We start from the raw sequence: 17,429 nt of genomic DNA, 5'->3' as shown, positions 1-17,429 counted from the left end.
GTTTGCGACTTGACGATATCGCGTAAATAAAACCGTCCGTTGTAGCCATATTAAGTGATACATAATCAGAAGTCAAATGATTAAAAAATATTTTTTCATATAAATTAAATTATATAATTAAATAAATTATGGAGAGAAACGAAAGAAAATGAAATGAAATTAAAGTATTTCTTGGTGTTCTCAGATTCTAATCGAAAAGAAACAAAAAGGAAAAGAACTGTTGATTTTAGTTCAATTATCTTTTCAATCTTTCCTATCAAATCAAAAATAATCTTACTTCATTTTCTTTTGTCCTATCGAATCGGAAGGATCATACTTCCTTACATTTCATTTCTCTAAATTTCTTTTACTCCATCTGTCCCAGAATAACTGTTCCGTTTCACTTTTTCAGAGTATTTCTTTTTAAATGTTTACTTTAAATAATTTTGTTGGTACTGTATAATATATGATACTAAATAATATGAATGGATTTCGTTTTAAAATGTACTTTCATTAATATAACTTTCATCAATATTATATATCACAAAAAAAAAAAAAAAAAAAAAAATATCGAAGGTCAAAGCAGGACAGGGTAACACAAACAAAAAATCAAAGCAGGAGAGGGTAACACAAACAAAACTTGTTTTAAGACATTCTTTGGTATAGAATACATAGCGTTAATGCTGACAACTTCTTTATTTTTTTGTGCAAAAAAACGAAATTAAATAATAGGAGTAATAGATATAAAGATTTACGTTAAATTAATTCAGACCTTAAAATGTGTCATCAACTAGATCCAATTCCATTTATTTTATTATAATTAACTATTTAAACACCCTTAACCAACATTGCATAACAACTGAAACAAACAAATCATTGAAAACTACTAAACTCGCATCGACTTGAATATCAATTGTCTGTTATCATTCACTAACTTGCATCTCATGTTCATCTCACAACAACTAATAAAATCACACATTGAATTATATGATGAACCATTAATCTGCAATGCATCATTAGCACTTTTCCTTAATGCTTTCATTCTTTCTTTCATTTCCTTTCCTACTTTGCCTTCCATTAAACTCCGAACTATTATCTCTATCTCCTTCCTCCCTACTACCTTTTCATCAGGTATAACAGACGGTCGAAGCGCTACTTTTAGCTCGTCTGTTAGTATGGTAGAGTTCAGTCATTGCTCGGCATAAAGCGGCCAAGCAATCATTGGTACCGCACCTTTTATACTTTCATAAACCGAGTTTAACCCACAATGTGACATAAACCCTCCTATAGATTTGTGTTTCAATATCTTAACTTGTGGCGCCCAAAACGGAACCACCAACCCTAGTTTTTGAGTTCGGGTTAAAAAACCTTCCGGAAGGAAGTTAGGTGAAACCGGTCCATCTGAACCAGTTTTTGCATCGAAAAACGCCCCGTCTGTGGCAGTAGTCACAGGTGGGCGTATCACCCACACAAATCTTTGTTGGCTATACTCCAATCCCCAAGCGTGTTCCCCCGCTCCCAAACGATATGAAAATAACGGATTCGATCGGTTGCATGTCTAGCCACTCGATTACCGTACTTCCTTCCGAACCGGGTGGATCTACCTCTCTTGTCAACGGTCCAACCTCATAAACCGGTACTCTAACAATAGACCGCAACTTTTCATTGTACTTTAACGCATCAAGTGATTTACGATCCACATCTCTCCACGTATTCAACAAAATTCCATTAGACAAAGTGGCAAAATCAACACCTATACGAACATGCTCATCATACTGTCGGCTATTCCGGTCCGACATAGTGTCAGGCACGTCTTTACACCGAACCGGTTCACATCCGGGAATCGTCAACGGTTCAACCCGGTCAACATATTGACCTTTCACCTCCTTATCAAGTACATGCAAGTACACAGTTAAAGCAAGAAACCTTGCAAGGCAAGGGACATAAGCGTACTTTTGCATGCGAAACTCGTCAGCTATAGGAAGTGATTCGGTGGCAAAGAGATCTCCAATAAGGACGTGGGCCCGGGGGCTCATTGCTGAGATGGCAGACCGGATTTCGGGTCGGGCTTCACGCATCATGACGGCAAGTTGGGTGACAACAGCGTCATTTGGATGTATAAGTTTAGAGATGTCTGGTATTGGGATGGTTATGATCTTGATGCGGGTAGGGTCGGTTAGGGAACAAAGGAGTTGAGATTGAACGGGTGAGGCTCGTAATGTAACTGCGAGGATGGTGACGTGGATATTGTGATGGGTTGCAAGACGGTTGCCCAGTAATAGAACCGGGATTAAATGGCCCATACCAGGGCTTGCAATTATTGCTACATGAAGTTTTTGTTGTTCCATTTTATGAGATTATGAGGGATGATAAAAGAAGAAACTGGTTTTTTGTTGTTATTCAATGGTTGAGTATTTATGCTAACATCATAACGATCCCAACACGGCCAGACTCGGAAACGTAACACGGTTGTCGGATAGTTTGTGATCGGTTTGTTGTTTAGTGTCGTTTGTTGTTTTTTGGTTAGATTTGGGTTATTGCATTGGTTCTTGTACGTGTTTGTGTTCCGAGATCGTTTTCGTTTTTTGATTGCTCAAGGCTCGAGCCTAGTTAACTTTTATTCTTTGTTTAGTGAGAGGGATTGTTATCTCCTTCCGAACCTTGCAGTGCTTTTGTTTCGATTGTATATTTATATGTCTTTTTCATCTATTGATTAAAAGACTTTGTTTTAATGTTATCCTAAGACCACTGTTAACTCTGACTGTGACGTCAAAGGCAGATGTAGTGATGTGCCAAGGTCAAGAACTGAAGTTGTTTAATGGGAGTGTTGAATTTGAGTGTCAAATTTGTGATGGATGATGTAGTTAAATATTATTGATTGTTGGGTATAAAATATATTAATTAATAATATATAAATATTAATCCTAAAATCTAATTGGTCTATACATCTCTGACGCACACCTTTTTTCGTCAGTTTTATGATTGACGCCCCCGGAGTGTGAGGGTTAATGGCGTCAGGACATCAAATTTCTTGCCAAATCACATGCCATGTCATTTTGGGGGCGTTAAATTTCGAATTTGATGTCTGGTTAATGATGTTTTAATTAAAAAAAATTATCCAAGAAAGGAAAATAAATAACTAATATTTAGTTGCCCCTAACAATTAATGTGGTATTTTTCATTTAGGGTGTAATGAATATGACATTAAAACAGACGTATCATTTACATATCATTTACGAGTATTTTTTTTTTTTTTAATTTTTTATCAAAAATAACGATAAAGATTATTAATAAAAGGAATAACCTTCATCATATAATGAAGGATCCAAATCAATACAAACAACACAAAATTGGCTCGAAATGAGTAAGAAATGGTCGACTAACCCACAAAACAAACAAACTAAAACCGAGCCAACAAGTCCGAAGTCCAACAAACCGCATACCCTAAACAAAAACTAGCTAACAAAAACAGCCAAATTACTAAAAAACCAAGGAAACATTAGAAATTGACCGGCATTGGAAGGTCCCTTGTGATTCCGTTCTTCCAGACATGAAGTTACCTCATCCACTCTATCGACGTGCACTCCTTTACCTGTTCAAGACTTAAACATATACGTAAGAATGTGATGCAGAATCAGATAAGGAAAGCCCAAACAACACAAGCCATACGACTATAGTTGCTTATATGGCAGATATCACATTTGGGACCAAGAAGATTAAAAATGGGGTACGCTAGAGTGGAATGGCAAGTCCAAAAGGAATCTATCGTGGGTAAGATTTCCAGCTGATTTTTTTTAGTCTTAATTCCTTTTATGTTTTATCTTGTTTTTCAATATATGTTATTAGTATGATTAGTTGGCTTCTATTTGTTTTGAACACATTTTTTTTATTGATTATGAGTACGTGATAATAATGAGCAGCAGCCTCTTTATTTTCTATTTATTCTGTTCATGAGCTATTATTCAATAAACCTTGTTTAGCCATCTAGATCCTTACATTATTTGGTAATCAGAGCGTAGGTTATGGCTAACGAATGTATGGTGGTCGATATCCAGGCACCAGCAGTCACAGACACGCTAATAGAGGCAGTGGTAGCAGCAGCGATCCCAAGGATGCAGAAATCGAATGCATACAAAGGAGAATTGCAGAGCTTGAACTGAATTGCAATTATAAAGGAAACGATTCGGAAGTAACTCATAATCAGTGGGCAAACTCAAACCCCATTGCAACCAGGAGTCCTCATATGAATATAGAGAAGATCCATTGCATCGTCTAGGAATGAAAGTTGAGATACCGGAGTTTAACGGGTCCATGCACCCAGAAGATTTTTTAGATTGGTTAAGCACGATTGAGCACAACTTTGTATTAAAGATATCTGTAAGACCCTAATTCCAAAAGTGCAATTGTATGATGATTAAAGTCGGAGGATTCGGGTTTTAAAGTGTTTATCGCGCAAATTGTGTTATTCTCCTACATTTTTGAAGCTCGTATGTTATCGTGGGTTATAAAGGTTGTGGGTATAAGTTCGAATGGTTTAAAGTGCAAGAAAATGTCCATAAATTGAAGTTTGGAAGGTGTAAGGCGCGTTAGATATAGTGTGAGGCACGCGTATATGAAGAAAAAGCAACCAGTCAAAATTTGCACGTGATGTGAGGGGCGTACTTTTATGTGCGCGGCTCATAATCGCATTTTTAAGGGGCACGCTTTTATGTGCGGCTCTCACAATTACACTTGGTGTGAGGGGCGTGTATTATAGTGTGCGCGGCGCGCACACCTCCTGATTCAGCACTTTTTATTTGTAATTTAAAAAGGGTATTTTGCTTTTACCGCGTATGGACGGTTTTTACACCTCAAAACTGATCCAAACCTTATCCCAACCTCATTTTCTTCTTCATTTCTTCACCCACACACACTTCAAACCCTAGAGTGAGAAACAAAAGAGTTTAGAGAGAGAGAGAGAGAGCTCGATTTGAGGAAGAAGAAGAAGAGTGAATTGGGTCAAGTCGCAAGAGTTAAAGTTGTTCATCTCGCTCCTAGCTACGTTTTAGTTGTTGTGGTAAGTTCTAACTCCGAATTTCATTGTTTAATTTGATGTTCATGGTAGGTTTTGAACCAGTGGGTTCTTGAGGAAACTCATCTAGCTTATTAATGGGAGATTTAAGCTAGTAAATGGTGTTGATGACCCTTGTTGGTGGGTTTTGGGTTGGATGATGAAATTAATGATTTGATGATCATGTTTGGGTGTTGAAATCACTAGCTAATTTAGGCTGTTAGTGATTAAAGGTGTAAGCTTGCAAGATTTGGTGTTTTGACTTGAGTAATGGATTTTGTGTAACGACCCTGGATTTTCCAACTTATATTTATTAATATTTATTATTAATACTTGCGCTTTAATAAATGTATTTTTATACATTTACTTGTTATCGTAATTGACTTTACATGTCCCGACTTGTCTTTGTGACACACGTACTTTTCACGAATAATATTTCGAATATTATTTACATTCATAATTAATTATTTTTAATTATTTTTAATTAACTAATGTTAGTAGTTAATTACTTGGGCTTGTAGTTAATTTGTTACTTACATGGACTCATGTTAATGGATTTGAAAGCCCACCCTACTTTTCTTAATGGACTACTAGATAACCCAACATTAAGCTAGTGAATTATTAAGGCTTAAACTTAGATTAATTAAGCTAATGAGGAGGCAAAGTTGTCACAAGCATGCTAGTAACTCTTTCCCATACATTTAACTTTAAACCATTCTAAGCTTACACCATCTTCCCATGCATGAAAGTAGCATTTGACCTTTCCCCTTTGCGCTCCAAAAACCGTCGGCCTTAGGATGGCATGGAGAGTTCAAATTTTTTTTCTTCTTTCTTTTGTTACTTATACACTAGCATTCATCTCTTTTTACACACACATACTTACACTTTTCTCTCAACTTTTCTCTCCTTTCTTGTAAGTAATATGTTCTAGTTTTCTTCTTCTTTTTCCTTTAACAAAACCGATTATACATCATCATCATTTACTAGTTTGTAGTTTATTGTTGTTTGTTGTTGTTAAAGATCAAGTTCTATAACTTGTATCTTCATGTAATCTTTGTTACTTCCATCTTTTGTTTGATGAAGAACCAAGAACAAGAATCTAAACTTGTTAGTTCATGGTCCTACACTTAAATGTTTTAAAGATCTAAAAGTTCATAAGCTTAATAATCATACTTGTGTTCATGTTTTGTAGACTTGAAGTTTATTTCCTTAAGATCCAAACTTTGATTTGAATCTTCTGAAGTATGAAACAAACATGAACATAATACTTGTAACTTTAGTTTATTTCTTTCTTTTGTAAGTACTTTAAAGTTGTAATATTGTTAATTTGGTCAAGTATTACTAGTTAAACTTGATCTCATATTTCTTGAAACTAAAGTTAACTTTATAAGTTCAAGAACATGGAAGTATAACTTTCTAGTTATAACTTCATACACTTGTGTTGGATCTAAGTTTCTATAACTTATGATCTTCTAATTTTGTTGTAAACAAGAGCTTATAAGCTTATATACATTTTACAAGATGAAAATCTAAGTTTCATAACTTATGGTTTCATTAAAGTGAAGATCCAAGTTCTATAACTTAGGATCTAACTTAAGAACACTAGATCTAGACTTTCTAGTCTAGGATCTTTAAGAACTAACTAAGATCTAAGTTCTACAACTTAAGATCTTGTTTATTTAGTTTACTTTCAAGTTAGTAGCTTAATATTACTATTAGAACTCATGTATGTGTCGGATCTAAGATCCTGATGTAACTTTGATTCATCAAACTAATTACAACCCTTAATTGAGGTGTGCTACATATCTTAGACTTACATTAGTGTTATTATGGTCAAAACTTGGTAAAAATGATGCAAACTGGGCTACTGGAAAAGTTGATTTCCATCTAGTTCGGTTCGAGTAGACAATTTTCTGTTAAGACCTCGTCTTAATCCGAGTTACGGTTTAGGATTTATGGCCACCCGAAAGTCACTACACCCTTTTAACGTTGTGCAGAAATTTCTGACCTACTCGCACTTAAACCGTCCCCACGGTCAAACGAAGACGATTTTGGTTCTGGAAATTTGTCTGCCTCTAGGGGACTCATATACGGAGCCATGGCCACTGGTCTCACCTCATTTCAGTTTGTATAGAGGCCGTGGTGACTGAACGAAATTAGCCTTTATTTCAAACTCTATTCTTGAATGAAACATACTTTACACTTTTGATTAATGATGAATGATGATGATACTTAAGACCTAATTTACATACTTTTAAACCTTTGGGAACGATTTACTGACTTAGTAACTTTTGACTTAGGTTGAGGACCTTTTGGACAAACTACTTGCTTACTTTCCCGAATCAACTTTACTACTTTTCACTGTGAGTTATAGCATCCCTTTTTACTTTAACTATTTTGGGAACTGAGAATACATGAACATTTTACGTTTTACATACTAGGCAAGAGTACTTAAACTTTATATATGTGTGGGTTATACAACGGCATAAACTTTCCCCTTAGCTCGGTAACGTTTAGTCATTGGTTTTTGAACCGGTGAACGCGAATCTTAGATATGGATCCATAGGGTTTGACATCCCCACTCGGGCTAGTAGCGCTAGCATTTAACGGGTGTTTAATACTTCGTAAACTTACGCACTCGCCAAGTGTACTTTTAGGGGGTGTTATTTACGTTAATTTAGTTACTAAGTGCCCACGGTTATACATATACTTTTCATACTGTTTTGAAACACGGAAATCTCGTGGCCTACCTTACATTACTGTTATACTTAAACTATAGCTCACCAAAATTCGTGTTGACATTTTTAAGCATGTTTTTCTCAGGTGCTTAAGGTTTGATTGCTTCCGCTGTAGTTGCCATGCTTTGTAGACTCCCGCTATGCTTGTGTTAGAGATGTCTTCGCATGAAATGTTTATCTTGCATTCACAAACTTTATTACTTTTGATCAATGAATTTGTAACGACCTATGGGTCACGTACTACTATTATTATTGCCTTCTATTCGTAGAAGCACACTATCGGTTGTAAAACTTTTAATGTTGGTTAAGATGTCACTCCGTTTTATGAATGCAAACTTATTTTAAAACATCATATAGTGTTTGACCTTGTAATGATCCTGTTGTTGATGATCCGTGCACGTTGATTTTTGTACGGGGCGTCACATTTGGTATCAGAGCATTGGTTATAGGGAATTTGGTTGCATTAGTGAGTCTAGACTGGACCGAGTAGGATTCACTAATAGGACTAATCTACAACTTGCTAGTTTACTTGTTTCTGCGGAACTTGCTGCATGCTGCTGCTTACTTTTACTGCTATATGTCATATACTGTTACTTGCCTTCACTACTGCATGCTATTATCTGCTTTCAATTGCATGATACTTGTCGTTATTGCCATGCTACTTACTGCTATAGATGATCTAGACTGTCATAGTTACTTTGCCTAATATGTGCTTGCTTTATGACTTACTGACATGGAAAAAGTTATTTTTCCTTGTTCAGATGTCGGAGGTCCCGCCCGTTATCATTTTGGAGAGCGACTCAGACTCATCTGCCACATCGCCTGCCATTGTTGCCGATTCACAGATCCCGTCCTCTCTACCCTCCAGCGACTCTGGCGTTTCGTCCTCTTGAGACAGTAGCCATGCACCCGACCCAGTGATCATCTCAGATGGATACGAGGTTCCACCGGAGATTCCAGCTCCACTTATCCCAGGACCTTCGGAGCCACAGCACCATTCTAGTGGTGCTGTGATTCCTGGGGAACATGGGGAGGGTCCGTTCCGTAATGAGCGTAACCATTGGGTCAGACGCCTTCCTGATGGACGTGTCGTGCCGATTCTACCTCGCAGATACCGACTGATGACCACCAGTCAAGCAGAGCCACCCTCAGATAGTTCAGACGACTCATCATCCGATGACTTCGGCGAGGATGATTCCGACGAGGATTCCGATGAGGACTCTGAGGAGACGCCCGTGCAGCCGCCCTCTACCTCGCCGAAGAAGTGGTATCGTTTTGATAGTACTATTATTCCAGGGGTTAACGGAGGTAGATCAGTCGTTAACGCACATGGACTGAAGATTAGGGTCACCGCCCGCAAGTGGATTGTGCCTTACCCTGCCAATCCATTCATGCGTAAGGCTTCCCGATACACAGCATCTACTTCTGGTGCGGGACCGTCTGCACCACCAGCTCCACCAGCATCATCTGCACCACCGGCACCACCTGCACCATCAGCACCGCCAGCTCCATCAGCCTCTCCCTCTGTCTAGGAACTGACAAGGGAGTTGGATACCCTCCGTGCTCGGGTAAATGAGCTCGAGGACCAGATGTCGCACACAATGGACATCCTTTACCCACCGTCACCATAGGGCTTTTGTATTAGATTTCTTTATGTAATCCCGTTTGTAGTTTCATGTTTCACTCATGTATTGTACGAATCTTATGCGAATGTATGCAACTTTTTATTAATGAATGGAACTTTGTGTTGTTTAATCATTGTACGGTGTTCTATTTACGTTACTGTATGATAATTTTGTGGTATCTGTATCTAGTTGCATTACTTAATTAACCTGTGTTGTGTTGATTCCATGTTGGTTACCATATACTGTATTATTATTATTTGAATGCTGGATTTTGACTTGAGTCAAAATTTTTGTTTAGAAGATCAATGGCCAACGGAAGATCAACGCCCACAGCAGCACAGATTGAAGAAATGATAGCCGAACGGGTGGCCGCAGCTATAGCGGAAATGAACCCCCGAGCTCCACCGTTTATCCAGCACAATCATAATGGGTGCACATACAAGGAATTCCAAAGCTGTAAGCTCCACAATTTTAGTGGTACTGAGGGGCCAGTTGGACTTACAAGGTGGTTTGAGAAATTAGAAGCTGTGTTCCGTGTAAGCAACTGTTCAGAAATGAACAAAACTAAGTATGCCTCCTGTACACTGTCGAACGACGCCATAACCTGGTGGAACACACTTGCTCAAGCTAAGGGTATTGATGAGGCGTATGCTACCCCGTGGGAGGAATTTAAGGGGGCCATGATTGAAGAGTATTGCCCCAGGACTGAGATACAGAAAATGGAGGCTGAGTTCTGGGATTTGAAGGTTGTGGGAACCGATCTCGATGGTTATAACCGTAGGTACCTGGAATTAGCTCAGATGTGTCCCACGATGGTTACCCCGGAATTTAAGCACATGGAACGGTATTTGTGGGGACTAACCAAGTCTATTCAAGGAAATGTCACCTCTTCAAAATCAGCTGATGTCCCGAAAGCTATGCGCATGGCGCACACCCTGATGAACCAAATCACCAGAAAAGAACCAGAAAAGGCTAAATCTGAATCAGGGGCTAGCAGTGAGAAGCGTAAGTGGGACAACAACAAGGGGAGGGTCTTTGAACAAAACCCTGCTAAGAGGTACAACGACAGAAGGAACCCCAACCTGAACCCTAGCTCGAACTCTAACTACAAGGGTAGTCTGCCGCAGTGCAAGAGATGCTACAAGCATCACACCGGGTACTGCAAGGTGGTCTGCGAAAAATGTAAAAGGACTGGGCATATTGGCAAAGACTGCAAGATCACCACCCTGAATGTGAAGACAAACCCTACTGAACCGAGAAAGTGCTATGAGTGTGGACAACCGGGCCACTTTAAAAATGAGTGTCCCAACAAGAGAAAGGATGGCGGTCTACCGCGTAGAAGAGCCTTTAATGTAAACGCAAGGGATGCCCGTGAGAACCCCGACTTGATCACAGGTATATTTACTATCAACAATCTATTAGCTTCTACTCTGTTTGATACTGGTGCCGATAGAAGTTATGTATGTAGACACTTTTGCTCTAAGATAAATTGGTTGTTAGTTCCTTTAAAGGAGAGTATGCTTGTTGAGGTAGCCAATGGAAAACTTGAGAAAGTTGACCAAATTAGCCGAGGAGGTATTATCAACGTAGCTGGTGTGGATTTTGAGATTCACTTGATACCCATCAAATTGGGAAGTTTTGATGTGATTGTCGGTATGGATTGGTTGACCAAGGTAAGGGCCGACATTATCTGTGGAGATAAAGCTATTCGTATACCACGCAGAAATGGTGAGCCACTGATTATCTACGAAGAGAGATGTAGCTCGAAACTGAATCTCATTAGTTGCATGAAAGCGCAAAAGATCATGAAGAAAGGTCGTCTTGCTGTTCTAGCACATGTGAAAACATTAGAAACCGAAGTGAAGAGCGTGGGCGATGTTAGAATTGTGAACAAAATTTCCGATGTCTTTCCTGAAGAATTGCCCAGATTACCGCCACTGAGAGCAGTGGAGTTTCAGATCGATTTAGTGCTAGGGGTTGCACCTGTAGCTCGCGCACCTTATCGACTCGCACCTTCCGAAATGCAAGAGTTGCAGAGCCAATTACAAGAACTGCTAGACCGTGGATTTATCCAACCAAGTTTTTCGCCTTGGGGCGCACCTGTTTTATTTGTGAAGAAGAAGGATGGATCATTCCGCCTGTGTATCGACTACCGTGAACTCAACAAATTGACGATAAAGAATCGGTATCCTCTTCCCCGAATTGACGATCTTTTCGACCAGTTGCAAGGATCAAGCGTTTACTCTAAGATCGATTTGCGATCCGGTTATCACCAGTTGAGGGTGAAGGAGAGTGATGTGATGAAGACTGCGTTCAGAACCCGTTATGGTCATTATGAGTTTCTCGTGATGCCATTCGGTTTAACCAACACACCTGCCGTGTTCATGGATCTCATGAATCGTGTATGCAAGCCATACCTGGATAAGTTCGTTATCGTCTTCATATATGATATCCTCATCTACTCCAAAAGCGAAGAAGAACATGAGCAACATCTTCATCTAGTGTTGGAACTTTTGAGACAAGAGCAACTTTATGCAAAATTCTCCAAGTGTGAGTTTTGGTTGAAGGAAGTCCAATTTCTGGGTCATATTGTGAGCGACCAAGGTATCAAAGTTTATCCCGCAAAGATCGAAGCTATCATCAAGTGGGAAACCCCCACTACTCCGACTCACATTCGCCAATTTTTAGGCCTCGCCGGTTACTACTGAAGAATTATTGAAGGTTTCTCTCTGATTGCGCGTCCTTTGACCGCGCTGACTCACAAAGGAAAGAAGTTCATTTGGGAACCCGAACAGGAATCAGCATTTCAAACCTTGAAAAAGAAGCTAACCACCGCACCTATCTTATCACTTCCTGAAGGCAGTGACAATTTCGTCGTTTATTGCGATGCTTCGAAAAGTGGTTTTGGTTGTGTACTGATGCAACGCACAAAGGTTATCGCTTACGCCTCTCGTCAACTGAAGATTCACGAGTGAAATTATACAACGCACGATCTCGAGCTTGAAGTCGTTGTCTTTGCATAAAGCTGTGGAGACACTACCTTTATGGAACAAAGAGTACTATTTTCACCGATCATAAAAGCCTCCAACACATCTTTGATCAGAAATAACTGAACATGAGACAGCGTCGATGGATTGAGACGATGAACGACTATGATTGTGAACTTCGTTACCATCCTGACAAGGCCAATGTTGTAGCTGACGCTTTGAGCCGAAAGGAGAGGATGGCACCTCTTCGTGTTCGGGCACTAAACATCACCATTCATTCGAACCTCAATAGCCAGATCCGAGCAACCCAAGATGAGGCTCTCAAGGAGGAGAATATATCTCATGAATACTTGAACATTCTCGTTTCTCAATTCGAGGTTAAGGAAACTGGACTCCGATGCTATGCCGGAAGAATTTGGGTACCTCGTTATGGAGACCTACGGAGCCTTATATTAGATGAAGCCCACAAGTCGAGATATTCAATTCACCCAGGAGCCGGTAAAATGTACCACGATCTTAAGGAACAGTATTGGTGGCCTAATCTTAAGAAGGACATTGCAACATATGTTGGGAAGTGTTTGACTTGCTCGAAAGTTAAGGCCGAACATCAGAGGCCTTCTGGGTTACTTCAACAACTGAAAATCTGGCAATGGAAGTGGGAAAGGATAACAATGGATTTCATTACGAAGTTACCAAAGACGGTGGGTGGATACGATACCATCTGGGTTATCGTTGACCGTCTTACCAAATCTGCACACTTTTTAGCCATGAAGGAAACTGATACGATGGAGAGACTCGCTCAACTATACATAAAAGAGGTTGTATCTCGTCATGGTGTACCCTTATCGATCATCTCAGATCGCGATCCCCGTTATGCTTCCAGATTTTGGCGTTCTTTGCAAGAAGCCTTGGGGACTCGTCTCAATATGAGTACTGCGTATCACCCGCAGATCGACGGACAAAGCGAACGCACGATTAAGACTTTGGAGGACATGTTGTGTGCTTGTGTTATTGATTTTGGAAAGGCTTGGGAAAGGCATTTGCCGCTAGCCAAATTCTCTTACAACAACAGTTATCATTCAAGTATTAATGCCGCACCTTTCGAAGCATTGTATGGCCGAAAATGTCATTCTCCTATTTGTTGGGCCGAGGTAGGCGAAAACGCAAATCACCGGACCCGAGATAGTCCATGAAACAACTGAGAAGATTGTCCAAATTCAAGCGAGACTCAAGACGGCCCGTGATCGCCAAAAGAGTTATGCCGACCTTAAACGTAAAGACTTTGAATTCAACGTGGATGACTGTGTAATGTTGAAGGTCGCGCCTTGGAAAGGTGTGATCCGTTTTGGAAAATGTGGGAAGCTCAACCCGCGATACATTGGTCCTTTCGAAATTTTGGAGCGTGTTGGACCCGTTGCTTACCGTTAAGATCTTCCAACTCAATTGAGCTCCGTTCATCCTACTTTTCACGTATCGAATTTGAAGAAGTGTCTAGCTGAACCGGAATATGTCACACAATTGGAGGAACTTACGATTGATGACAAACTCCACTTCGTGGAAGAACCTGTCGAAATTATGGACCGTGAGGTTAAAACTTTGAAACACAACAGGATTCCGATCGTCTGAGTCCGATGGAATGCCAAACAAGGACATGAGTTTACCTGGGAACGAGAGGATCAAATGATGCAGAAGTATCCTCACCTTTTCCCACCTCCTCCATCTCCCTCAGCTTAAAATTTCGGGACGAAATTTTCTTTAACGGGTGGGTAATGTAACGACCCTGGATTTTCCAACTTATATTTATTAATATTTATTATTAATACTTGCACTTTAATAAATGTATTTTTATACATTTACTTGTTATCGTAATTGACTTTACATGTCCCGACTTGTCTTTGTGACACACGTACTTTTCACGAATAATATTTCGAATATTATTTACATTCATAATTAATTATTTTTAATTAACTAATGTTAGTAGTTAATTACTTGGGCTTTTATTTAATTTGTTACTTACATGGACTCATGTTAATAGACTTGGAAGCCCACCCTACTTTTCTTAATGGACTACTAGATAGCCCAACATTAAGCAAGTGATTTATTAAGGCTTAAACTTAGATTAATTAAGCTAATGAGGAGGCAAAGTTGTCACAAGCATGCTAGTAACTCTTTCTCATACATTTAACTTTAAACCATTCTAAGCTTACACCATCTTCCCATGCATGAAAGTAGCATTTGACCTTTCCCCTTTGAGCTCCAAAAACCGTCGGCCTTGGGATGGCATGGAGAGTTCAAATTTTTTTTTCTTTTGTTACTTATGCACTAGCATTCATCTCTTTTTACACACACATACTTACACTTTTTACTCAACTTTTCTCTCCTTTCTTGTAAGTAATATGTTCTAGTTTTCTTCTTCTTTTTCCTTTAACAAAATCGATTATACATCATCATCATTTACTACTTTGTAGTTTATTGTTATTTGTTGTTGTTGTTAAAGATCAAGTTCTATAACTTGTATCTTCATGTAATCTTGGTTACTCCCATCTTTTGTTTGATGAAGAACCAAGAACAAGAATCTAAACTTGTTAGTTCATGGTTCTACACTTAAATGTTTTAAAGATCTAAAAGTTCATAAGCTTTATAATCATACTTGTGTTCATGTTTTGTAGACTTGAAGTTTATTTCCTTAAGATCCAAACTTTGATTTGAATCTTCTCAAGTATGAAACAAACATGAACATAATACTTGTAACTTTAGTTTATTTCTTTCTTTTGTAAGTACTTTAAAGTTGTAATATTGTTAATTTGGTCAAGTATTACTACTTAAACTTGATCTCATATTTCTTGAAACTAAAGTTAACTTTATAAGTTCAAGAACATGGAAGTATAACTTTCTAGTTATAACTTAATACACTTGTGTTGGATCTAAGTTTCTATAACTTATGGTCTTCTAATTTTGTTGTAAACAATAGCTTATAAGCTTATATACATTTTACAAGATGAAAATCTAAGTTTCATAACTTATGGTTTCATTAAAGTGAAGATCCAAGTTCTATAACTTAGGATCTAACTTAAGAACACTAGATCTAGACTTTCTAGTCTAGGATCTTTAAGATCTAACTAAGATCTAAGTTCTACAACTTAAGATCTAATTTATTTAGTTTACTTTCAAGTTTGTAGCTTAATATTACTATTAGAACTCATGTATGTGTCGGATCTAAGATCTTGATGTAACTTTGGTTCATCAAACTACTTACAACCCTTAATTGAGTTGTGCTACATATCTTAGACTTACATTAGTGTTATGATGGTCAAAACTTGGTAAAAATAATGCAAACACATCAACGAGTTGTACACTTGAAGCTATAAGCATCAAGGATGAAAACCGTGATGAGCATCAAGCACCAAGAACCCACCGGAGCACCTTACCTACTGTTTTCTGGGTCTGATAAGTAACCCGGGCTACTGGAAAAGTTGATTTCCAACTAGTTCAGTTCGAGTAGATGATTTCTTTTTAGACCTCGTCTTAATCCGAGTTACGGTTTAGGATTTATGGCCACCCGAAAGTCACTACACCCTTTTAACGTTGTGCTGAAATTTCTGACCAACTCGCACTTAAACCATCGCCACGGTCAAACGAAGACGAGTTTGGTTCTGGAAATTGGTCAGCCTCTAGGGGACTCATATACGGAGCCATGGCCACTGGTCTCACCTCATATCAGTTTGTATAGAGGTCATGGTGACTGAATGAAGTCAGCCTTTATTTCAAACTCTATTCTTGAATGAAACTTACTTTACACTTTTGATTAATGATGAATGATGATGATACTTAAGACCTAATTTACATACTTTTAAACCTTTGGGAATGATTTACTGACTTAGTAACTTTTGACCTAGGTTGAGGACCTTTTGGACAAACTACTTGCTTACTTTCCCGAATCAACTTTACTACTTTTCACTGTGAGTTATAGCATCCCTTTTTACTTTAACTATTTTGGGAACTGAGAATACATGCGCATTTTACATTTTACATACTAGGCACGAGTACTTAAACTTTATATATGTGTGGGTTATACAATGGCATAAACTTTTCCCTTAGCTCGGTAATGTTTAGTCATTGGTTTTTGAACCGGTGAACGCGAATTTTAGATATGGATCCTTAGGGTTTGACATCCCCACTCGGGCTAGTAGCGCTAGCATTTAATGGGTGTTTAATACTTCATAAACTTACGCACTCGCCAAGTGTACTTTTAGGGTGTTATTTACGTTAAGTTAGTTACCAAGTGCCCACGGTTATACATATACTTTTCATACTGTTTTGAAACACTGAAATCTCGTGGCCTACTTTACATTACTGTTATACTTAAACTATAGCTCACCAACATTCGTGTTGACATTTTGAGCATATTTTTCTCAGGTGCTTAAGGTTTGATTGATTCCGCTGTAGTTGCCATGCTTTGTAGACTCCCGCTGTGCTTGTGTTAGAGATGTCTTCGCATGAAACGTTTATCTTGCATTCACAAACTTTATTACTTTTAATCAATGAATTTGTAATGACCTATGGGTCACGTACTATTATTATTGCCTTCTATTCGTAGAATCACACTATCGGTTGTAAAACTTTTAATGTTGGTTAGACGTCACTCCGTTTTATGAATGCAAACTTATTTTAAAACAGCATATAGTGTTTGACCTTGTAATGATCATGTTGTTGATGATCCGTACACGTTGATTTTTGTATGGGGCGTCACATTTTGGGTCAAAATAGTGCAAGTAGGCGATTTGATGATTAAACATTGAGTAAAATGTGTTATTAGAATATAATCATTAGTTGGTTGTGATTATGAGTGGTTTGGGTGAGATTTGACTTAGTCAAAATGGAAGTAATTGCAAACGGGTCGAAATTGCACTTATGGTGATTTTGGGCATAAGCTAGAGTGTTTAGCTTAATTATTGTGAATTACCTAGGTGATTTATGTGACGACCCGGAAATTTTCGCTCAAATTTAAACTTAATCTTATTATGAATTCGACACAATAAACAAAGTCTGT

The 17,429-nt window shown here is 38.5% G+C and overlaps 1 pseudogene; it reads right to left on the bottom strand.

Annotated features, from left to right (window-relative positions):
- Positions 1–865: 865 nt before the first annotated feature.
- LOC139863803 (anthocyanidin 3-O-glucosyltransferase 5-like) lies at positions 866–2,327 on the bottom strand (annotated as a pseudogene).
- Between the last annotated feature and the right edge of the window lie 15,102 nt (positions 2,328–17,429).

The sequence above is a fragment of the Rutidosis leptorrhynchoides genome, chromosome 8, assembly GCF_046630445.1.
Source record: "Rutidosis leptorrhynchoides isolate AG116_Rl617_1_P2 chromosome 8, CSIRO_AGI_Rlap_v1, whole genome shotgun sequence".
NCBI classification, from domain to species: domain Eukaryota; kingdom Viridiplantae; phylum Streptophyta; class Magnoliopsida; order Asterales; family Asteraceae; genus Rutidosis; species Rutidosis leptorrhynchoides.
Note: the sequence above shows the minus strand (reverse complement) of the source record. Positions and strands in the feature narration are given on the sequence as shown.